Raw genomic sequence first — 25,379 nt, 5'->3', positions numbered from 1 at the left:
ATTAAGATTAGAAAGACTTGGGAAACCTGTTTATCAGATTTCTTAAATTCCAAAGGTTTTAGCTGTAAAAATTCAGCTCTGGCAAAAAGGAATTATTTAGGAAAAGATGCTATTATTTTTCCTAATCTCAGCCAAAGCTTATTCCGAAAGACTTTCCACTGAAATAAATGGGATTGTTCACAAAGGCAAGTCTTTCAGCATACATACAAGCAAAAGAATGCTGCATGCAATTTTGAGTAATTTTCCTTTATTCTCAAGTTACAATATAGTCAAGATGGCCACTTCAGTTTCCAGGCTCACAGCTTGGAGTGCTGCTCCAAAAGCATATTCCCAGCTGAGATGGATCACCAGTAAGTGGGAACAGAACATGGCTGAGCATCTCCAAGAGCATAGTTGGATGCACAGCCCACGCCATGGTTACTTGCAGTTAGGAGTTTGTGACCGTCCGATTCCTGCAGAGATTGTGCCACCATCCCTCTTCACTTCCACTTCCATGGATTTGCCACATCTTTTGGCTGTACCTCCTTCCAGCTGGAAGTTTTAGGGCATGAGTGAAGTGGTTGGGACGGACAGGAAGGGTAACCTGGATCAGCAGCAGCTGGGGCAGCACCGCTGCCCACACACAGAACATGGGCAGCAGTGCTGGAAATCTCCTGTGTGGGATCCAACTAAGGGCATCTTCAAAGCTGCTTTTCCCATATGTCAGCAGCTATCAGGAGGAGGAATACACAGCCCCATTCCAAGCTAGGATGATCCCATTTAAGGCTGAGACATCCCTGCAATGTATAGTCACAAACATACAGAGAGAGAAAGGATCTATAGTTTTTACTTAACAGCAGGACCATCAATAGTGTTATAAACCAAGTGCTCATCAGTAACACCATGCTTTTGCTCATTTAATTCAACCTAATTGAGGTTCTTCATGGAAGCCTTTGAGAGACATGATGAAATTTTATTTTCTAGCTCCCATTCATCCCCAGTCCATGAGATACATACCAGGTTCATACTGCAGTGACCTCCACAATCCACACTTGGCTCTTTACACCTTGGGCTGCTCTTTCAAATCTCTCAGGTCATTACTCTGCCAGGTGTATATTCTGCACACAGGACAGAAAAGCCCAAAATCTTGTCACTGCACAAGAGTAACCTGCTTTTAGACCTTTATCAGGCATATATTTATACCAGATGGCCTACTTAACACCACAAACCATGAAAATCTGTCTTGAATTTCTTTATAAAACACCTAAATTGCTGGCGCTTGTACCAAGCAATCAGTCCCAAAATTCTGAAATCAAGCAATTGCGAAGTCTATGTTATAAAAATAATATGCAGTAATACCAGCTTTAAAAGGTTCGAGAAATGAGGCACAGCTACAACCTGCTCACCTTGGACACTCTGGATGAAGCAGTCATGTAAACACAAAGACACTCAAAAAGAACATGTTCATTACAATTTCCTGCAGAAAAAAATCTCAGACTGCTACAGAAAACACCAAGATTTTGGGATACTCATTGAAGACATAAGATAGAGGATATGAAGAAATGTTACAGTGCAGAAAAACTGTGCTTGGAAATCCTTGGTATTCTACAAGCCCCAGTCAGGTATTCAAAAAACAGAGGAGGATCTTGAAGGAAAAATAGTCATGCTTAATAACAGGTCCCTAGTACTTAATAAACCATTAACTTTTGAGATATATGCATCTCATGTGCATATTTACATATTTAATGAGACATAGATATTTACCATACAGGGCTTTCCTGGTTTGCTTTTTTCCACCCCATTATACTATTTCAGAAAACTAAATTTAGTACACAGTTTCTGCAATAAAGTTTTCCCCTCTGAATCGTATACTGAAAAGAACAAAAGAACTAAGAGGCCTGACTCTGACTTTCTGAGACTACTGTCATTACTAAATGAAGCAATTTTGTGATTAAAATCATTCTTTGAAGAAAAATATCCAAATTAATATCTCCCTTCTTTTTAGCAGGAATGGGTAATGTCAAATTTCTGCTGCACTGCCTGCTCTGAAACACCTATGTAAATTGATAAAACCAACCCAAGCTGATCTGATTTGGTTCCCTTTTTTTTTTCTAGACGGTGGAAAATTTTTTTTCTTTTTTCCTGACTCATGAAAGACACCAGACAGTGATGTGGATGATGTGGTGAAAGCTCTGAAGAAAAAAAAAAATCTACTTAAGTCAAGGAACAGGGGAAGTAGTCACTCTGTGAGGTCATTTTCCTGTGAGACTGTGACAGCTGGAGAAAATTAACCAAAATATCTGCATTCCAAAGAGATATAAAAAGAAGAAAGAAAGGGAGGGGAGGGGTCAAATGTCTTGTGGAAACCTGTAGGAACGCCAGTGGTATTTTGTACATGTGCTCACTCAATCTGATTTCCTGACAAAATTCTACAAAAATAGGAGATTTTTAAAGTATCAGAGGGTAGTCAGGCAGCCAGCTTCCTTAAAAGTGAGCAGGACATTCATTAAACTCGAACAGATTAGCTGCATTGGATTTTTTTCTCTCATGCTGGCACAGAGACCACACAGAAATTTTATTCCTAACACTTTATTACCATTTGAACTGTTACAGATCAGTCACACTTCCAGAGTGGAAGAGCTTGGAAGACAGCAATAATACCAAGGTAATCAGATGGGTTCTTTGGTTTCCATGTTTATTTTTCATGGAAATAGCCAGTGAATGCCAAATTTGTTTTTACACTATTTCTGAATCCCTAGCATTGCTTTTGTTTTGCAATAAAGTAAAACCAAAATTTTTTCAGATATTTAAAAACTAATTTTTATTCTTTTAAAAAATCCCACAGGTTTTCATGTGATATTTCTTCCAGGCCAGAACTAAAATTGAACTTTAAAGCCTGAATCCGGACAAAATTAGTGAGTTTTTGTGAAACATTTCGACTCTGCAAAAGTTGAATATTAATTGAAACTATACCTTCCTATCTTCAGAGCACTTTCATCCCTGTGGATCCTCTGACCATTTCAGACTAGTCTGCAAAGAAAAAATATCAGAAAACAAAGTCTCTTTGAGGTGAAGCAACTCATTGTTGTAATTTCAAGCAATGAAATCAATTCATGCATGAGGGATTCTGAGGAAACAAAACTCGGCCCAGGTCCCTCTGCAGACCCAGTCTCAGGCACTCCCTCAGTGGAAGCAAGACAGACAGGACACAGGCAGGACTCAGGAGATGACATCCATGAGTAGAAGCAAATTAAAGGGACCCAAAATCAGAATTAAGATCTTTTTTCAGCCTCACAGGCATTACAGTTGAGGTGAGGATTTCAAAAGAACGCAGCTCTCATTTGAATAACTAAGTTTTACTGACCAGTCTATATCTGTGACCTCCTCCTCCAAGATCCAGAGCCAGATTACCCTCTGAAAATTCATCTGCCTCTTGAGGGTTTTTTTGGGAAGTTGTGCCTTTCCAAAAGTCCTGTGCTAAAATAATATGTTTCTAAAATCGCTGAAAAGAGGCAGAAAGACAAACAAATGCTACAGAGAACTTTGAGACATCACAACCCATACCAGATTATCTACAAGTGGAGAAGCAGCTATCCCACATCTGCAGCAAGGCTGTGCATTGCGGTGAGATCTGGACATTCCCTGTTCACTGCTGGTTTCACATTCATTACACCCAGGATAAATTGCATGAACTTTAGTTAGCAAAAGCAGAATCTTCAAAGTTGCAGAAGGATTTCACATGGTCTCCAGAACCTAACTCAAAAACACTGTATTCTTTCCATTGCAAAACACCACCAAGTGTCTTTCTTGGCCATTTTGTTTGAAATCTCTGTCCACAGACATCCCAATGTCACTGCTCTTCATTTGACCTGATTTCCTCAGGCAGTTTATCTATTTTGTGGAGTGCAAAGAAAACAGTGTCTGTTTAGGGAAGACAGATTTGTTTGGTTTTGTTTTCTAAAATTTATTTTGACTTGCCCAATCTTTCTTTTCCTTTATTCTTCAGATGATAAATAGCTGTGAAGGAAATAAGAGAGCTCCAAAAGTAGAAAAAAAAAAAAAAAGGATTTGGAAATTTGCATTAGTAACTCCACTTAATGCTAACCTCATGTTGTGTTTGGAATCTGATATAGATATTGTCCAGGTAGCTACAGAAGTTTCTCTGACTATTTAGAGAAAAGATAATGGTTTAAAATAAGCATTAAATGGTCCAAAATCACACCTAAATCTGAACTTAACTAATTCCAATCTCAGTTAAAATTAAAACATGTTGAATTAAGTTCTTTTTTAAGGAAGTATTTTATTCTTGCACTTCTTATTTAATTCTTAAATGGACCAGAAGCAGAAGTTTGAAATGTCACATTAAGCCTTTCTTTCATAAGATTGTCGCTTGAGCTTTACCTCAGTGAGATTCAGAACACTCCAGACAAACTATTCAGCTTGTTATCTGAACCTGAATGCTGAATTTTTGAGGATTACTCCACCCCCTATCTTTACTAGACACCTTTTTTTACCTAGTAGTGCCTTTAAGCCGTCATAAAACCTCTCCCCGCTCTGGGGGTTTTCTTGACCTGGTCATGGCTGTGTTTATTCCTGCCATAGAAGTGGCAACTTTGCCAGAGTAGCTTTCCTGGGTACTTTGACTGCTTATTGCTGTTCATAAGAAAGGAGAAGGGAAGTAGTTTATGAGAACCTTACTGCTTCTTGTCGTATTTCTCTCTCAGTACTTTTCTGGGTTAATTTGATTAATTTTTAAAAGGTAAATATTGGAATACATTTATTGACATCCTGTTATTTGTGATTGTTCACATATGGAAGACAAATTCTCTCTTCCACTTGAAGCCAAAATAAACTGATCTTGTACAGGCAAGTTCCAAACTGTCCGAGGGTGTTGGATTTATCACCACAGGCTGCAGAGCTGTTTGATGCCTATTCCTGCACCCCAGGTCTGCTTTTTGCAGAGATGCTGTGTTTCGTAGAGAATCTTCAGGCACAGTTAGGAGCTTTCTGCTTTGACTGAAGAAATGTCAACTTAGCAACTTTTATTTTTACATTCTTAATTAATAAAGAGAAGAAAGACATGACAACGTTAAAAGAAGATATTTGGACTATTTACTACCTTGACTGTGAGACTGAAAAGCACTGTAAAAGGCAGGGTCATCTGACTTCTTAACCTAATTCAAGGAACCATTTTCAAATTAGCTAATTTTAATGAGAGGATGAAATATGTAATAACCCTTAACACCTTTCTATTAAGGTGTGCAGTATCTTCGTAAAAGAAAATTGCAAGTTCAAAGGGATACAAAATTCCTTTTTAAAAGGTCACAGAATAATTCATTAATCAGTCTCCTAATTCTTCACTGAATTCTGTGTTTGAAATCTATGAAGTCTTCATTAAACAAAAAAAAAAAAAAATTTGTAGAGAAGTAGCTGTCAATATATCTATACCAAATAATAGTGTCCTATTCAGGAAAACCCCAGCACTTTTATGCTTCAAATTATTATACTTATAACCAAATATATTAATCTGAGAACATGTATTTGATAGAAGCATGAAAAGTAATCTTGAACTCATATTAATCTGTGAATCTCTCTTTAGCAGAGCTGAAAACAAAAATAAACATACAATTAAATGCTAGCAGTGTTTATCATAAAGGGTGATGTTCTGGTATTGGCTTTCAGGTAAGAACATTCCTCATCATAAGCTAATTTCTCCTGGATTATCATTTAAAAAAGAGGCAAGAAGCTTATGAATTATTTTCTGCTACTAGGAAGGTGAGTAGATTATAACTATTTTTGTTCCATGGATTAATCTCCATTGCTTTGCCTACAGGGTTGGCTTAAAATGTTACCATTTGCATTTTACATCCACTTGCCGGCCATAAATGACTTTCCTGGTCCAAGGCAGGGGATTGTAAAATTGCTGACTTCACTGCTGGAGCACTGCAGAAGAGAAGAAACTGGATGAGACAGAGCAAGTCCTAAATGCCTTCCATAATTAACAAACATGGCAGGACAAGTTATGAAAAACAAAGGCAGACTGGACAGATTAATGCTTGAAGTCTGGTACTTTTGAAGGACTGCCCAACTACAAAAAGTCTCTTTTGATCTTTATTAATTGAAAGCAGTTAAAATTCAATCGCACGTTTACAGACACAGGTTTAAAACTAGGTCCTAATCTTGCATCAATCTGAAATTCTCTGGTCAGACTGGAATGCCTCCCTTCTGTGTCCAGCCTGCAGAGGATACAAGACTAATGACAGCTGTCTTTAGTTCCAGCTGGAGGGTGCATGGTTGTGGCCTCAGAATTCCCTGATCTCAATCCTGAGTAGCATCCACAGTGATGATCATCCCGGATCTCTAGCAACTCACAGCAACCACCACTTGAGGAAGCGACAAGTTCCCTGTAGATGCAGCCACTTGTTCCTGGTTTGGTTTCTTGGGGTAATAAGAGAACAGGATTCAGCTGGGTGTGACACACTGCTTTCCCAGCTGGCCTGAGATGGAGAGAGCAGCATCTCCCTTCTATTTTTTTGGGAGGCAGGAAATGGAGTTCACAGTTTGCAGTGGCACTGGTCAGCAAGATGAAACCCCCATGAGCATGGCTGTAGGGGGATGCAGTCAGCCTCACCTTTAACCAGGTGAAGGAAGGGTAAAGGAAGGTATAAAGAATCAAGAAACCTCATTTATTCCCAAGGTTGCTCTTAGTTTAAAACCTGCAGGGCAAACTTAAGTCCAACCAGACAACAGGACTCCATCTCACATGACAGGGACAGATCAGGCCACTGCTTGCCCAGATCCATTGATCTGCACCGACACTGACTGCAGGAGCAACATTCAAACCCAGCTCTGAATCTTCTCACAAATCAAACTTTTGTATGTTATATTCAGGATTCATGAACCTCTACCCTTTTAGATCCCCCCACAAAAATACTGAGAGGTAAACAAATTCTGCTTGAATATTTCATTACGTTATGCATGAGGGGAGCTTTGCTAAAGAGGTTGCACTATTGTACTGTCTTGACTAATAGTTTGTGTGACATGCATAAGGAAGACCAGATTTTTGCTAATTTAAGGATTTTTTTGCCCAAGGACAGCTTGTAAAACCTGTTAACATGAATTGTGTCTGAGCTGATGAGGCAAAAAGAAAACACTGAATCTGGACCTTCAATATTTTATTGGTGTTTCTGAACTTTTATTAGCTTTCTTGCATAAAATCAATTTAATAAGGGGAGCAGTGTTTTGGTAATGCATCAAAAGCAGTTCTTCTCTTCAAAGGGCATCTTTTTCACTCAATCTCTCCTCTAAAGACAGTGACATTAGTTTTGTAAATTAATAAACAGGCCAGCATCTGAGGACTGCATGAAGCCTCCATCACCCCTTATTGTGCTTTCTCTTCTGACCCCACTTTCCAGTGCAGGGCCCTCATCTCGACAACAATACCCTGAAAGCCTGTGTGGCACTCTGGGATCACACTTGAAAAGGCCTTTGGCTGAGGCTGGCTTTCAAGGAGGGGGGACAATTGGCAAGGGGCCTGTGGCTATTCATGCAGAACAAGCAGTGAAAAATGCCTGAAGTCAGATACAGGGGTGGGCAGTGCCCAAAGAAGAAAGCCCACATAACATGAATGGCTGCTGCTAGGAGACTAAAACCAAAGGCATGCTACTAGCAAGCCTCCATGTGCCGACATCAATGGGTTCATCCTATCCCTATTAGGGGCATAAAATGATGGAGAAACATGAGAAGGGACTATAAGCAGGAAAGGAAAATAATACCAAAATACACAACGGTCAATGCTTATATTGTTATACTAAACACTTAGGAGAAGGAAATAATATTTTTGACGTTCAACACCTTTTCTGCTGACAGGTGTTGCGTGGGTTGCAAAATTTGATAAGCAAAATAGCCATGGCACATTTTCTTGGAGAAAGAAAGCCATGCACTTCAGTACTTAGTTATTTCTCATGCCCATAATTAAGCATTATTATAAAAACATATTGGAATAGCCAGGCCTGAGTTAAAATGGCTCCAGACCTGATGTTGGAGCAGCTCCAGTCCCCTGGCTATGCACACACAAGTCCAATTTGATTCCAAACCCAGCAGCGCTGGTCATAGGGAAACAGGAGGTCTACATTTTTATTAAAGGAAACCACTATAATGCACCACAAAAGCATTTCAGTGGCATACAAATGACCCAAACCTCAACTGTGCTCAGGGTTAGGAAGGCTGAGAGGGGCTGTCTGCAGTGCCAAAGGCCTCCAGCCCAAAAAGGCCCATTGTGAAGAATTTACATTGCTTTAATTCACAAGGTAGCTCTGTTTTTTCTTCTTATAAAATACAGCTAACCCCCCATATTTACATCCTTACATTTCACACTGGAAAGCACAGACTGATGATCACTTTTGAAAGAAAGTAAAGGCTGTGCACGTTCATTAATTTCAGCAGCATTCTGAAAATGACGAAACAGTTTCTGTAGGAACAACCCATTCTCTCTAAAATCCTTTTCACTTCGGTACAGATGTTGGCTCTTGGCTAGCAAAAACCTTGAAAAAATTAATTACAATGTCTAGTCATGTTTGGACCAATTTCTAGGCATGATCTCAGCTCTTAAAAAATGATCATATTATTTGGTTTATGAGTAATAATGTCTGACTAAAAAGGTAGAAAATATAGTGTGGTACTATAATAAAGTAATTTATTTCAAGGGGTGATGTTTATTATTTGGTGTAGAAGAAACCTCCCTATCTTGCTTTTTCAATTATCTATTCCTGCAATCTGAATTTCCAACCCTAAGTTAGTTAACAACCTCTTTCCTTCCTGCACTAGGAGGTAACAGCTTCTGAAAGGAAAGTAAGACCATCGTTATTGCTGTACTCTGTCCTACACAAGGGGTACGAAGAAAAGAGCAGCTCCCAGCCAAAAGAAGGGAGAGCAGTGGGAGTCAGCCTCGGATTTCCCTCATTTGGTTGCTGGTTTGGGAACTTAACTGAGTGGGCAAGTGGTAAATCTGATGCAATCTGCTGTCTTCCAGTCCGAGGAAAGGGGCTGTGCACGCTGCAGCAGCATCTACTGATACATCAAGAAGGTCCTAAAGCAACAGTTCAGTGCTGCTTGTCTGTCCATTTAGATCAAAAATTTCTGAATCCACGATGAGGTAAACCTTAGCCTCATGTGTGATCTCAGTACTTGCTTATGTTTCTCTTGTGTCTAAAATTGCTCCTGTAAACGATTGCTTCCAGCAGAAAAATCTGTGCTGCTTTGTATCTCCTTGTGTATTGAAGAACAAAAATGTCTAACTGCTTGAATGTTTGAAAAAACCTCAAGAATACCAAAACCTCAAGAACTTTATTTAGAGAGAGTTTACAGATTATATATATATATATATATAATAGATTGAGCAAATGGACATGAGTAAGGCTAAATGAAGCTTTGCTACTGCTCTGCCAGAGGATCCCTGTGTCTTGGGTGGTTGTGATTCCTGTGGCTTCTCAAGGTTCAGTATTTGGGACTTGGTATTTAATTCATTCAGAAAATCAAGTAAAGGTGTTTATATGTGGGTAAGCCCAAGCCTCTAAATGAAGAAATTTAAAACCCATATCTTGAGGCCATTGCTTCTCTTCCTCTCTTTTTCAATAATTTTCCCCCCAACAAAAAGATTAATCCTTACAGGAATTTGTAGAGCACAAAGAATTTGAAATATTTGTAAAGAACAGAATTGTATCTGAGAGAATTAAGTTTACTTTTGAATGTGAAGCATTGCATGAAATAGAAAAAGACTCAAGACCTGTAAGATCCAGTCTTGCCTCCCTAAGTGAAAAGTTCATCTACATTTCTAAGACTGGAAATTTTAAAAACAATGTTCATATCTCATGATGGGCATATACAGAGGTTTTCTGTGAACTTAATGTAGACATAAATGTGTGTGTATATACATATACACCCTCATCAATGCTAAGGACAAACTAACTCTCTAGATATGTCTTTCTCCAGGAATTAAAGTCATATAAGTTACCATAGGTAAGTTCCTAACATTCTCTAGACAAAAAAAGTTAGACTGAATCTCCTCCACTCCAAAGAGCAAGAATTTTACTATCTAGGATTTCAGTTTAGCTTCCACAGGCCTTTGAATATCTTTACCAGTTTCAAAGGGCATTTTCACAGTTTCCCTTATCTAGTTACACTGGCACATGCAAAGTAATATATTCAGCATGTGTCAAATTTGACACGAATAAGTACTTGAATGTTTCAGGTTTTTCAGAATTCTTCAATGGATTTTGGATATAATTTGTGACATTTGAAGGAGGATCTTCCTAGCTTTGGGAGTTGAGAAAACAACCTTCAAAAGCCTGAAGAAATATATCTTTTTAAAATTTGTGAGATCTGAAAGGAGAAGGGTGGGTGGTCTGAGACCTTCAGAAGGTCTCTGATCCTCTGACCCATTAGACCATTAGTTCACATAACCCAACAAATAGCTATTTGAGTCTAAAGGTATAAAGAAAGGTGGTAATAAAAATAAATTACTAAACAAAAGGAATAAAAATAATCAGTTCAAGGGGGTGTTTTCTCTTGTGAAATCTGAAAAGTATATAGGTTGTTACATTCTGTCTATTCAGACAACATGCCTCCTTGATCTTGTCAAGAAAAAGTAAGATTAAACTGCCATGGGTACCTAACTGCAGAAACAAGGTATGTTACTTACATTTAAAGTCTACTGTGTGTATGCCCTCTACCCAACTCGTCTGTTGGATGTTTAGCCACTGTTTTCTTCTTAAACCAAGGGGTTTTGCATACCAAAACAGCAAATTCTACTTAGTAATTTAACTGCAAGCACAAGACTGTTGGGAGACAGCAGAAGACCTGGGTGGTCTATAGGAGAGCTGCCCTTGTACACATCTCCCAGCTCCAGACCCCTACAGAACAAATTGTACTCTCAGAATTTTGGCCAAGGGTCTCTAAAATGTTGGGATTTCGTGTAACTTGTTTCCTTGCCATTGAAAACATTGAGGAAAAGCCATATATTGCACTGAGTCTTACTTATCATCAGGTTTAGCCCCCTGCGATGTTCTCTTCCTTGTTTTTTTTTATTCCAAAGAGCACTCTCTAGACATGTCATAGCAGCAACCAGAGACAGACAGCATGTGGAAAATGAGAATATCTTCCTAATACTAAAACTAAAATTAGGCAGCACTTGTTTTCTATTTGAAAACCAGAAATCAGATGATTTTTCAGTGAAATAGCAAACATCCACAGTGAAATCTTTACTGGGGTTTTGAGACTGGGGAAAGACTCCCAAGTCTGATTAAAAATAAAGCATTGCTGATAAGGAAAAATAATAATAAGGCATTGGGAGATTCTGCCCATGTTTTCAGACCTTCTTCATGCTCTTGGGTAGCTCTCTTAATCTCTCTTCAAGTCTCTTGGTTCGTCTGTGCAGAATGGATATCATAATTGTCTTTGCCTTTTAAGCACCCAGCGAGGGAATATGTCTCAATATGTGTTTGTAAAGCACTTTGCACAAGAAACTACTGAAAAACACAACCTGAATATTGCATATTCTCACCAACACTGATTTCCACCACTCTTAATTCCTCATTTTCTGTTGTTTGACGGCATTTTGCCAGTCGCTAGATAGGTCCTGATCTCTCAGATGGTTGGTGTGAGCAACTGAATTAACATCAATGGTGGCCAAGAACAGGGAGCCTTCTGGAGACTCTCCACACAGATGTCACAACAGAACCCTGTGTGTGCCACTGGCTCAGCCACAGAAACAGTGCAGCAGAAACACCAAGGATGGTGAAAAGCTCTGGTGATGCCAGCAATGGGCTGCATTTCACCTACTGTGACACTAAGAACATTTCCAAAGTGCCTTCATCTTTAATTTATAGACACAGCCACACAGTGGCTTTAGAAGATGGGGACCTGAAACATGAACCTACAACTGCTCTCAGCTCCCCTTTGGATCCAGCATGGATTCAAGCACCGTTGCATATTTCCCTGAGTGTAGCCATAGGACTCACCACATTTCCTAGGTTGTCTGGTTATTTCTTGGAGAGTCTCATTGCTATAATTCTTTTTTGCAGCTGGATATAGGCCTGGAAAAAAGCCTTGAACTTCACACCAAGATAAAATATTACAAAAATAAGCTTGGTGTTGTCTGCCCACTGAAGCTATTGCAGTGGGCCTTTACTAAATAAAATGTGCTTAATTGATATCAGTGGTTGTTACCTCAGCAATGAAAGCAGGACTGGGCTTAAATAATTGCTTAAAGCCTCATTCTTGATGAATAATATCCAGTGCTATGGGGACTGAGAATCCAAATACATTGAAAAAGTATTATCACCTGAGTAAGAGATTGTGATAGAAGTGTGAACAAAACTAGATTTTAGGATGTACTTGGAGAAGATTTGATAAATGGCTATATAGAAACATTCTGCATACAGTGGAAGCATGCTTTGATAGGGGTAAAATCAGACTTGAGATGCAGTATTGCTAATTATTGCTAAGTACAGTACCACTGTTTCCCAAAGCAGGCACTCTTAACAGTTCTCTTATCCGGTGATTCCTTTAGTGAAGTCTGAAGGTAATTAAGACATCTTAAGATCTAAGCATAACTGAAGCAACGAAGTCAACTGCACTGTCTTCAAGCTTGTAAAAAATATTCTAAAATAACATCCTGAACCCTGGGTCCTGGACAGAAGAAGTAATGAATTCTGAGTCTGAAGATGAGGTCAGTCCTTTCTCTTTTCCTCTCAAGATATGGCAGGGAGTTCCCTGCCCATCCTTTCCCAGAATAAGTGGCAGTTGCTATATTGGCAAGAAGAGGCATGAACACCTGTGTATGTCAGGTCCATCCAATCTCTTTCCAGCTTGATTTCATGGCAAGCTAGTGGAAAATGACATAACAACAGAAATACTGAAACATAAAATCTTCTCACAGCTTGCCTCATTTGCCGCTGTTCATTTTTCCTTGTTCCCCTCATGTAATTTTGAGGGCTGATAAAACTCTGCTTTCATACCCGCAGAAAGTGGCTGTGTGTGTTGGGTTGCAATATAGGATGTGGCCAGAAATATGCATTCTATCACCATTTGTTAAAGCTGGCTGGGGTAGTGACCCTTATCTCCGTGGCACATACTATCTGCTAATGGGCCATCTTTAAGACCAGGTGGGGCAATCATCTTTATCTTTTCTGCAACCCATCCTCCCTCCAGAAAGATATCATCTGCTACTGGGCCATTAAGTCCCATTGTATGACTGATAAAATTACATCATCCCGTTGGGAGATGCTCCAGCCAGGGGGAGGAGCCAAGCCTTTCCTACCTAGATAAAAATCTGAGATTTTGGACAGCAAGTTACCGTCTTTCCACTGGATTCCAGAGGAAAACTGGACCTTTTCCACATCATCCCTGGACCTTCAGAGGAAATCTGCACCCTTCTACAGGACCACTGTTTCAGTTGAACCACATCTGCCACTGCAGGAGGACTGCTGCCACCATTTAATTGGACTGCTACCAACACCCTGACTGACAGGGTGTCAGCTTGTATTCTGACTCTGTCAGGGTTGGAATTGTTTTTTATAATACTGCATTTCTATTTTAATTTTCCCAGTAAAGAACTGTTATTCCTAATTCCCATATCTTTGCCTGAGAGCCCCTTAATTTCAAAATTATAATACTGTTTTGGAGGAAGGGGGTTTATATTCCCCATTTCAAAGAGAAGCTTCTGCCTTTTTTGGCAGACACCTGTCCTTCAAACCTGTGATACCGCAGCAATGGCAGGTTTTTATTAGCTGAGCTGACATCTGAAATTTGGAGGAATTCACATTCCCTTTCTGTAAAAGGAGGCTCTCATTCATCTCTTTTTAAAAGAATTTTATTATGTATTACAATAAATCTACTGAATACCTACCCTGGGATTATCTGCTTCTTGTAACATGAAAAACTTATCTAATGCATTCAAAATCTAAAATCAGAATTTTTTAATCCTCCGTATTCAACACAGTTTCCTTTATTTTTCAGACTCAAGCCATCTAAAGTTGATCACAAACCCTTGCTGGAGATCAGTCTAGTGCAGGTTGCAGATCTTCAACTGCTATTTTTAATGGTAGCATTTTAATATATTAAGATCTTCCAATTAATAGATAATCTATGTATTATAACCCCTTTCATTTATGATCTTTTTTTTTTTTTTTTTAAATCCCTGGAGATTAAAAACATCAGTAGCCAAAACCAACTTAATCCAAATGTTAAAGTCACAATACAATAGTTTGCCTTCCCAGCATTGCTATCTTTTTCAAATAAAAGTGATCACAGCTATCTTCATGTGATTACAGACCAAAAAATAGTTTTGTTGAGGCAGGCTTCGACTAATCCATCCCCTGGTCATTGGGAAGAACCAATTGTTTCTAAACATCCACAGAGATGTCACATTCTTTGTACCTTCTGTCTCGGTGATTACCAAAGTATTGCCCCAAAGGCTGGTTAACCCTGGAGTTTCTGTCAGTAACTCTGACTACATTATAATTCACTTTATTCAACCTGATCTTCTCCTTAGTTTAAGTTGTTTTCTGGGATATTTCCAGTTCTGCTGTTGCTGGGTGAATAGTTACAGTGAGGGAAGAAACATGGGGTTTGCATATTTAATTTTATGTCTTCACTTCAAATTTGTGTACATATTTCTTTTATGATTGGGTAGGAGGAATAGCTCAAGTGTTCAGCACCAGTTCAACAGTCATGACCATTGCAAGAAATTAAATGCACAGGCAGAGACTAATGTTCTCCACATCACAGGAGGTGGAGAACATTCCTTTTTGACATGAATTTGAATTCAGTACGGTATTTGAGGCATTCATTGCTCTGTCATAGAAGACCAAAATGAGGGAGGTGGATGGCTGAAGGGTGATGCTGGTACTTTGACCCACAGGTGTATGCAACCAAATAGGTACCCAACCTTTCCTTTTGAAACTGGTGTTGTGTTTAGTTTCTGCAAAAAGCAGATAACACACTAGAAATGATCGCTTTACGTGGACTCATATGTTGGGAAAATCATATAAGATTATAACTAATAAACCAACAAAATGCTTGAGATGATTGTAGCAGAGTTCTGTGTGCTGCAAGAGATCAGTTAATGCTGGGTGAAAAGCAAACAGCATATCTTTGGTGGGGGTGAGGGGAGGGAGAAATCGTCTTCAACTACGCAAAGGTGTTCCAGACAGCACTCTCAAATAACACCTGTGTTTGTGTTAAATGCTCATCTCCAGAAGATGTGGAAATGTAATCACTGGAGAACACACCAGTCAAGATGCAGAAAAAGAGATTTAGGAAAAAAAACCCAACCAAACAAAAATAAGCTGGAAAATAAGAGAGGTGTTTACATTTCTAGTTAACATCATTCTCAAACACTAAGCATTACAGGACATGCTTGTTTGGTTTTCTAACCCGTTCTATTTTAATTAAAAATATCACATACTGAGCATGTCTGTGTTTGGCTGGGAATTTGGTGGCACTCCCTCTGTGGCCCCACATAAATTTGATTTGCCTGTAGCAGACCTGGGACAAATTTTGCTCTGATTTTATAGTTCATGCCAGGCAACTCAGTTCATGTCAGATTCTTCCTTAGTGCAAACTGGGAGGCAACAGAATCAAGGCACTGGGCAAGGCAGGTGAGTGAAGGCCAAGGTAGCCCAGGACAACCCTTAGGGACAGACAGAGAACTCTGGGGCAGTGGCAGGCTGTGCACAGCCACATTCCCAGGCTCTGGAAAGCAAAACAAACACAGCCCAAATGCTGTGGAACAAATCTGGGCCCAAAAGTCCTGGTTGAATGAAACAGAGCTCAGTGCAAACACAGTCCAAAGGAAGTGGAAAGCAAACTTAGGCAAATAAAGTCCAGGCTCTGTGAAACAGAGCATGGATAGACACACTCCAAGTACAAGCAGGAAAGCAAACAGAGACAAATATAGTCTAAAGTTAATGAAGCAGATACATGAAACAGTAGCTGTCTCACTCTCCAAGCAAAATCCAAGTAACTTACTCCAAAATCACCAAGCTGGAGCAATTGTGGTAGTCTTACAGGCAAGCTACGGTGTTTACCTTCCCTTCTCATTTCCTTCGTGCCTTTCACTCACGTTCAGTGTGGGAGGCTCATTCTCCATTCCTCAATGGCCCATAGTAGCTGCTGTGGATCAAAGTTTCCAGTTTTTGCATGCCTTCAGCAAAGTGTGAAGACTTTCAGTGCTTTAAGGCAACATTCAAATGTAGCAAGGAGACCTTACTCAAACATATATATGTGCACAGTTTCTTTTTGCACCTTTAAAACGTAGTTTCCAAGGGAATGAAATAGTGGAAATAGAGATTAGGTAGTAATCAATACATATATTTAAAAAAATGAAAACCAGGGGAAAAGAGAAGCTAAAAGCATCAGAGATATTGCTATACCTGAAAGAAATGTGACTAACATGAATAAAAAATTCTGAAGTATTTCAGAAACTGAGAAGGCTTCCAGAAGTTAAATTTTTTTGAAGACGGTAACATCATTAGTGATGGAGAGGAAGTAAACACTTAGTAAATACTGGTATAAAATAGGATAAAGTACTTCTTTTCAGTTGAGGATGACAAAGTACTTTGCAGTCTGATAGTAACTGTAAAGGAAGGTGAAGAATATCAATTACTGATAAGTACTTTAAACATGGCAGGCCATAGATTTTGTCCCAAACAGTCCAAAAGACCTATCTGAAGAAAATCTCTGGCACATTTTTGATGTCTCTTGAAAGACCAGGTAGATTCCCCTGAAATGCAAGAGCACTATGTTTAAAAAGGGCAGGAAGCATGACATAGGCAACACCAGGTCAGCGGGGCTGACCTCAGGCTTGGGTCAAAGAATGATTCACTTGCTGCAGGAATCAACTGAGAGGGAAATAAAGAGAGGAAAGAGAATTCTTGTCATTCAGTGTGTTTAACAGGAAACAGGTAGTGTAAGACAAACCTGATTTCATTCTCAATGTAGATCGCTATAATTCTGAAGATGTGATTTACAACACTAAGGTTAAAAATAGTGCCACATGATGACAATAAAGTACATGTTAAAAGCATTAAGAATGGGATGAATGCTTTTTTAAAAATCCATCAATGGGGAATCACAACCAGCCTGATGGAATTTTAGGGGATTGCCCCATGACCAAAGCTTTTCAGAGTTTTTATCAAAGGTTTAAAATATTTTTTAACATATATTAAAATGAAAATAAAGCAAATGCAGCCAGCTTGTATCACCAATAAGGGCTAACAGAATAAAATAAAGGTCATTTGCACTGAAAAACCCCAGGGCAAGGGTTAATTGCAGTCCATTTGACCCATTAAAATATTACATCGGCATGATTCTGTAGGCCGAGTTGCCAACCAGTGACTTGTAATATGGAAAGCAGGGAAGGGAAAGAGAATAAATGCCTGGGACATGAAGCCTGCTCATGTTCCTCTCTGAGCCAGCCCTCCTAGGAATCAGAGCCATTGGTAGAACCCCTAAAGAGGTCTAACATCCTACCTTCAGCCTCAGTAGCCCTTGCATGGTGGATACAAGTACTGTGCCAGCAAAAACATCCATTGTTTTACATGCATCTCTATTACCAGCTTCATCTACCAGCTTACTATGCTTTCAGGAGTCTCCTCCCATGCTCACTTTGCCAGTTTCCACTGAATTCAGAACACTTTAATTGCTTTGAAGTACCAGAGTAAATGCAATCAATCCTAAGGGATCTATTCTGCCTTTCACTTACTACAGCAAAAGAAATGCAAAGCCAAAGCAACTAAAAAACATCAATGTTCCCCAAATAATGATGATGATGATAATAATAACAACAAATTTTTAGGGCTTTCTATTATTTTCTAAGCTATCTAGATACCATTTTCCTTATTTCAGGAGCTGTTTGAGTGGAAACTTCAAAGTAAATTCATTTTTTATTTAAATTTATATTACCTGCAGTCTCTTTTTGAGTGCAGCTCCTGACCACCCGTTCTTTTTTCTTTGCAAGTGCTCTGTTCATATTTTGAATTCAAGTAAGTGGAAAATTGATAAAAAAAAAAAGCTCTGCTAATTTAAAGTTATAATTATAATGTAGGTCATATGTTACTTGATAATGCATGATAAGCCAGGTCCTCAGCTGATAGAAATTAGGACATCTTCACTTTTGAGCTGTGTCATTTATATGCATTTAAGGATGGACCCATCAACGAAACTTAAAAGGTAGTGCTGCTTGTTTTAATAATCACTAGGTTTGGTTTTCTCTTAAAGTAATAGTTTGTTAACACACTGTTTCCTCTAAATGCGAAAATGCAACAGAGAAGGAAATCTGGTAGCTGGTAACAGAGCCAGTAACACAGATATAAAACTCAAGGTTTGAGTCAACTCAAGGTTGACTGAGTATCCTTACATTCATAGATTAATCTTCCCTTTTCATCTCCCTGCATAAATACAGGATGGCTGAATGATCTGGATAATGGGAAATACATTTCATAATCTTGCATAAAAACTGTGAAAAACATATTTCTTTCTGTATAATCCAAATGCCTGGATTTTATTGAAAACAGAAAAATAATTGCTGCCTTCTTCTTCATGGCAAAAGGGATGTTAGACATTAATCTTCAAGTTATGGAAACATCTATGAAATGGATGCATCAGTGAATTTTCCAGGTATTCCTGCCTATGCAGTTAATTGCCACATACAAGCAATAACCAATGGAGGCATATATTGCTCCCAGACTTGTATTATTAGAAAATAAGGAAGGAAAAAATTTCATGGTTTCTCCATGCCTATTTGTCTTACACCTTTCATATTTGATCTTGGCTTCATATTTATGAACTATAATGATAAATAATCCTTTTATGGAAATGAGTTTCATTAGAAAGTTAGAGGAGAATAACTGGAAGAATTACCTCTTACATGTTACAAACAGATCTCAGGGCCCAAACTTACTAAGCACAAATGCAGAATTTCACAAAAGCAGGTAAAAGTTGAGCTCTTTCCATGGCCTTTCTTGCTGTGGGGACCACTTACCAAGTTTTGTGTGTCAAAAACTCTAGACTATTGTTTTGGGGCTATTTCATGAGGCCAAAATATGGAGACAGAGTCTCCTGTCCAGGATTAGGACCCTGTCTAAGAGAAAAGTGGCCTATAGTTCATTGAATTCCCATCCAACAACTATTCATTATGAACTGCAGGAATAGTCACCAGTGCAGGAGTGCAGGAGCAGGAGCCTGTGTCCTCTTGACAGCCAACAACACAAGACTCACTTTCACCATGGTATGCCTCCTCTTGGCTTATCTAGTGCAGAAAATTCATCAGGCTTTTCTGCAAATCAGAATGGCTTCAGCAAAAGGGACAAAATCTGCTCCAAGTGTGGTTTAGTGGTTAAGAGATCCTCAGGGCACTTCAGCCATATGGACCTGAAATCCAGCAAAGAGAACAGGGAACGGCCTATTCATATTCTGGGGTTGTGAACACGTCATGAAAGGGTTTGGCAGTACTTTCTTGGCTATACTTTAAAAGAAAGGAATAATCTTCACAGTAGTTTCCAAGAAAATGACATAAGTATGTTATTCTCAGAAAGGTTTCAGGGAAATACCTCACTGCAGCTCTCAATCAAGCACTTAAATGCAGGAGAGGGAGCTGCAGAGTTGAGGTAATTTCCTGCTGACCAGCAAAGGAGTGTCTCTGTTCAGGGATCTCACCACCATGAGGCCCAGGCTGTGGCAATTCAGTTTCCTTACTCGTTTTACAAGGAGCAAGGATGCCTAATTCAAAGTTCTGAATTGCAGACTCAAAATTAGATGCATAAAATCTGCCTAAAAATAAAATCAAATAAACCAGCAAGCTATGAAGTCTGAAAGACCTGGCTCTTGGGAGGAAGACACCCAGATACAAAGGGACCAAACAAGGGACTATAGTCAGGAAATGCACCAGCAAAAGTGTAACTGAATGCACAAATTGAGATGAGCATTTTGTAGAGCTCAGAAATGCAATGAACGCTGGCAAAAGTGTCTGAGCAAGTCTACACGCAATTCCCATGGGGCATATTATCACCATCTGGGAGATGATTGATATTTATTTGCCTAGCTTATGCACACACACAGGCACTGCATTTTAGTTGGAGTCTCTCAAGTTAAATAGCAAAAGGAACAATAAGACAACCTGCTGACAACTCCAGCTCAGACTAAAAGAATCAGCCAGGAATCTCACAGCTTAGAAGTAACTCTAAACAGTTATTCCCCCATACATTTTCACTTCAGTGATAAAATGATGTGTTTCTCTGTTTATAAACTACTTAACTTGGTAGGGATGTGGTGCACTTTCATTCCTAAGATTTGCAGTGCATCAGGCAAATAGAAAGGCTCCATATATTACCCAGAAAAAGGCAGGGTCAGACTGAGCCCCTGTTTTGACCTTCGGATTTTTTGTCCCACTTAAACCAAATGAGTTTGTCCCACAGAACTTTGCAGCATCTGTGAGGTTCTGTAGTTTATATAAGCTTTGCTGAGTTTATGCTTGGAGAGTGCTGAGTGGTTAGGGGGATACTGCACACTAAACCCTTGCCTCTTTAAGGAAAAAATGTATTAAGCTGTCATTTTTGTGTGCATAAATAGGATATGTTGAATCAACTTCTGACTTTCTAGGCATCTAATTTGTTTTTCAATGATCCATTTTTTTTTGCTGGTTTTTTTTTGCGGTTTTTGTTGTTGTGGGTTTTTTTGGGGTTTTTTTTTTGGTGAGGGTGGTTTGGAGAATTTGCTTGAGAACGTTGGACATTTGCAGGAAGCCACTGAAATGCCAATCTGCCCATTTACTTGCGAGCAAATACAGATGGCACCCACATGTAAAGAAACCAGGAAACACAAAATTTTGTGGGAACCTACTCCTCCTCTGATTGCCAAAAGCATGTAAAATGTTATTCATCAGAACTTGAACCAGAATTATTACATAAAATTATGTCTCTTGCCTATGAACTTCTGTTTCCAAAAGTCACAAAACAAGAAATGATAAAATCATGTTTTCTAATGCCTTCTTCATGTTTATTTCCACAGCTGCTTTTAGTCCTGTCTCAGTCCTGAATTCTAGATGCTGACCAGGAGAGACATGCTGGAAAGTACCTGGACTTCTCTAAGAATTCCTAGTCCGTCTCCATTAGTAAATACTACTTTCAGACAACAAATGACCCTCCAGCATCTCCAACATCCAACAGAGATGGTGGGATGGATTCGCTGCTTCCAGCCACACTGAGGAGTCTTTTAAAGTACCATGAACATCTACCAAAATCCCACAGTCAAAATCAGACACAGAGCTCTGTGCATTTCTCTGGTGTACTGCAAATGTCTAAGCAGGGCATGAGGCAATGAAGAGCTGTCTCAGTGGGCAAAATATTCCATTTTATGCTGGTGTACCTGCAGCTTTTTTCAGTTGAGTTGCACTTGAATAAAGCCAGGCTAATTCAGTGGTGAGGCAGATTTGATATTTCTGCTGTGCTTTGTATCTACGATTACAGCATAAAAGATCCACTTCAAGTAAAGAAAGATGTTTCAATTACATATGCCAACAGAGGAAACCACCATATTTTTTCACATGGGTGGCAATTATTTCAGTTTTGGAGGTTGCTGCTATGCACCTATCCAAATGAATATACAGCATTTAAATATCAGCAGTGACTCATGGACCACTAATAACTGCAGAATTCCAGATGATGAAAAGTTGGAAATGTATTTTTACAGAACCTTTTTGTGATTGCTATTTTAATAATGCCAAATAATTTACCAGTGTCTCTTAAGAGTAAAACAGTAAAGACTCCCATCTGTTAGAGAGATGATCCAGCTTGTTCTCAAATTTTTGAGTCAGTTTATTATCATCTGGGAGTAGTTCTCCACTTAGTTGTTCTTCTTTTCCTTTTTTTCTCTTGTTTTGGGAAGATTGCACAAAAAAAAAAAAGTCATAACTGGAATGGGTCCTAAGTTGTTGTTGACTTTTTTTTAAATTTAGGAATAGATCTTTCAAGAATGGTTGGGTCCTGAGCAAAGCAAGTCTTCTCTTTCTACGGTCTTCTTTTTCTAGCTCTAATTTATTTTCCCTAAAATTTTAATAGCTTGGGAAAACTGGGAAAATAGGAAACCTGTATGTGGAAGATTTAAACTAAATCAGATCCTAGCCTTTCTTCCCCAATCATTCGCTTTCCACTTTTGTTTTCACAAGGCCATACAATTTTGGTTTTCCAAATGTACAAAACAAGCAACTTTCTCAAATTCCACCAGGTAGCTCTTTTTGTAGCACAACTGATCCTCAAGAGGGCTTCATTTTAGCCTTAGAGAACAGGAAGCCATTTTCTCCACCACCACCAGCCTCTGACAGGTAGGATTTTGTCCTGGACATGCTTCCCACCACCATCAGCAGGTTGTTTTTTCCTGAGACAAACTGCCCCAGCAGTTTAACCCAACGTCACCAACATATGTAAAGTTGGGATTATTTTCACAGGAGTAAATCTAGGATAGAAAGTAGGTAAAGGAGAATGAAGAGATGAACGAGTTGGGTAGGAAAGGTGAATTGGGAGGATGTGAAAGAATTTTATGTGGTTGATACAGTGCTCCCAGCAGTGAGAAGAAATGGGAGATGAGTCTGATCAATAGATTTTTGCGCAAAAAAAATGCAATTTACAGGGACTAAGTTTACTGAATTCTTCAATAATAGTTTGAAAAAGTTTATGTGAGGAGTATCTGAATAAATCTATAAGCGTTTCATAAAAAACTTCAACCTGCTGATTCCTCTATTCCTTATCTCTGAATTCTCATCATCCGCATCCTTCCTTCACATTTGCCATTTCAAAGTTATAATGGGTCCAAACTAATATCCTGCCCTGTTAGACTGCTAAGTATCCAAGTGCAGCAAGCAGAGTTTTCTCTGCCTGAGACTGAAAACCAAGGCAGGTACATGGATATCTCAGCCACAGCTCTGGTTCACAGCCAGCCAGCTGTTTCAACTGACAGAAAATCAAGCCATCCTTTCCCAAACCACAAACATGCTACATCTTATTCAGTGTGAAATAAAAGACGTTTCCTTTTGACAGTTTGGGCAACAGGTGGGGAAAATTATAGTGTCACACTAAGCATTTTCTTTTAGGCTGTTACACAGTGTCTGTGCTCTTGCAGCTTTTGTGAACACCATCAACATGTAATTTCTTTTATTAACCATGAAGAACACAAGCTTTATGTGCAAAAACAGAAGCCTTGACTCTCACCATGTGGAATAATTGCACATGCTATCTTAGTACCAATTCCAGATTTTATCCACCTTCCATTTTCCAGTTCCTGGGGCACTTTGGAGATGAAAGACTGAAAACCACTGTAGAGTCTATATGATGGAGAATATCATGGCGTGGTCTTAAAGCAGGTAGGCAGCAAACTGCACCCTGCTGATAGAAGAATATCCCAGTGCAGCTGGCATGGATTTCTGTCTTTTTCCAAAGTTTACTTCCTCTCTGTAAAAACAAACAAACAAACAAACAAGCAAACAAAAAATCTGCAGAAAAGAAAGCACCAGAAACCACAAAACCCTTGATATGGGCCAGGCAATACAGGGTGAGAATCTGGCCAACATAATTATTCACTTAATCAAGTATTTGCTCATTATTAAAATCATGCTATCCCACTGCCACTGCTCCAGTTCCTTCTGTTCTGATCAAAATATCACAGTGTACTTCCACAGGAAAATGTAAAACATGCAAGTACAGTGTAAAACATCACTACTGCACCCACAACAACCCTTAAGTTCAAGATCTGAGTCTTTCCTCCTACAGCATGGAATTTGCTCATCTTCTCAGTGCTCATCCTGTGCCCTTTTTCCCTCCCGCTCCAAGTCTCAATCCTCACCCTTAACTGCTTGGTGCTAAAAAGCTCACTCAGTGCCTTACAGAAGGTATGTTTGGGAGGCTGCCAGGTCATTCTTTACACTGCAGAGACCTTGGGGTTGGGTCCATATCTGCGCTTATGTTTGTGAATAATCCAACACATGTACAGCACTCTGGATCTGATCCCCTATATCATAACAACACTGATGTGGGACCAGATGCTATATGAACAAATGGGAATCTGTTGCATTCATGTAGTGCCTTTTTTTTCCAAGGAACTCAAAGCACTTTACGATCTTTAAGCCTCACCACATGCCTGTGGGGTACAGCAGGGTAAGCAGGCCTGTAGTATTCTTTACAGAGCCAAGTACATTTATTCAAATGTAGCTGAATAATAATGCAACCATGACCTCCCATGACACTTACGTTCCTTAGGAACAATGAAACTGTCAGCCACGAGGGTGAGACTCATGAGTCTGGGTGACAAAATTTTTTCGGCAGCTGGCCCATGACTGCAGCCTCACTTCCGCAAAAGATTTGGATGACCACGAGCTCCATCCCCTCCCATGCAAAATCCAAAACTTTGCTTCTTCACATTTGTTTTCCCACCCCATCAACAAATACCAAAACATCCTTGGTGGAAAACAAGAACCCCTCTATAGAGGTTTTGTGAGTCATGCTACTAGATTCTAATAGACAATTACTGCTCCACTAATAGCTCTGCGTGCTTCAGGGATGACCCCATCTCAATAATTTAATTCTTTAATAGCTTCTGGAGAGCTCCAATTGCTTTAAATGAAACATGGTTATATCCTTAAATTTGCTTTTACAGAATTACTTTTTCAGGGGTGAAGTGGTGACAAAGGAAGAAATTAGCCTTAATTTCTTCAAAATAGGGTTTTCTACACTGTTATGAACCTGTGTATACTGAAAAGTATTACCCTTTTTTTCCAATCCAATAATTTGTTTCCAATCCAATGATGAAAGTAGAAGAGACATTTAACAAAGGCCATTCTCTTCAGAAAAATGAAAACAAATGAAAACCAATCTGTAGGAAGTATTTGGAAGTTAAGACCCCAGACTACGCCTCTGGGAGTAGTATGAACTTTGGAAATCTGGGATTCAGAGGCACAATTATCCATGTAAAATAGAAAAATCTATGCTCTATTGATTAACCTTGGCACTTCAGACAAGGTGTCATCTCATGCATTGGAATGGCATGCCATCAGGTGACAAACTTCAAACTGGCCATATCTCAGAGATGAGTGCTAAAATAAAAATTTTTATTTAATGTACCAATGCCTTTATAATGTGTAGCACTTTGCTTTCCGAGTGGTTTACTATCTTCCAGGAACAAACCAGAGTATTAAACTGAGCAGAAAGTGTTACTTTTAATTGTACAAACCTCTTTGTCACCCACTCTGGTTTTGCTAAGATGCCATTTCCCCCCCTTGTTTCTCAGCCTCCTTCCTCTTTAGCGGGTGCTCCTCCATCCCCTTATGTTCCCTCTGTGCACAGAGTAAGGCTGCA

General features: G+C 39.2%; 1 long non-coding RNA gene across 1 annotated transcript; it reads right to left on the bottom strand.

Moving 5' to 3' along the window:
• Window positions 1-1,053: 1,053 nt before the first annotated feature.
• LOC130254041 (uncharacterized) lies at window positions 1,054-5,953 on the bottom strand. The gene is made up of 3 exons (XR_008840639.1): window positions 5,832-5,953; window positions 2,953-3,009; window positions 1,054-1,097 (listed from the first exon to the last, which is right to left on the bottom strand). It is a non-coding gene; the product is annotated as an uncharacterized LOC130254041 (long non-coding RNA).
• Between the last annotated feature and the right edge of the window lie 19,426 nt (window positions 5,954-25,379).

Source organism: Oenanthe melanoleuca, chromosome 5 (assembly GCF_029582105.1).
Source record: "Oenanthe melanoleuca isolate GR-GAL-2019-014 chromosome 5, OMel1.0, whole genome shotgun sequence".
Lineage (NCBI taxonomy): Eukaryota > Metazoa > Chordata > Aves > Passeriformes > Muscicapidae > Oenanthe > Oenanthe melanoleuca.
This window is presented reverse-complemented; position numbering and strand designations above follow the sequence as displayed.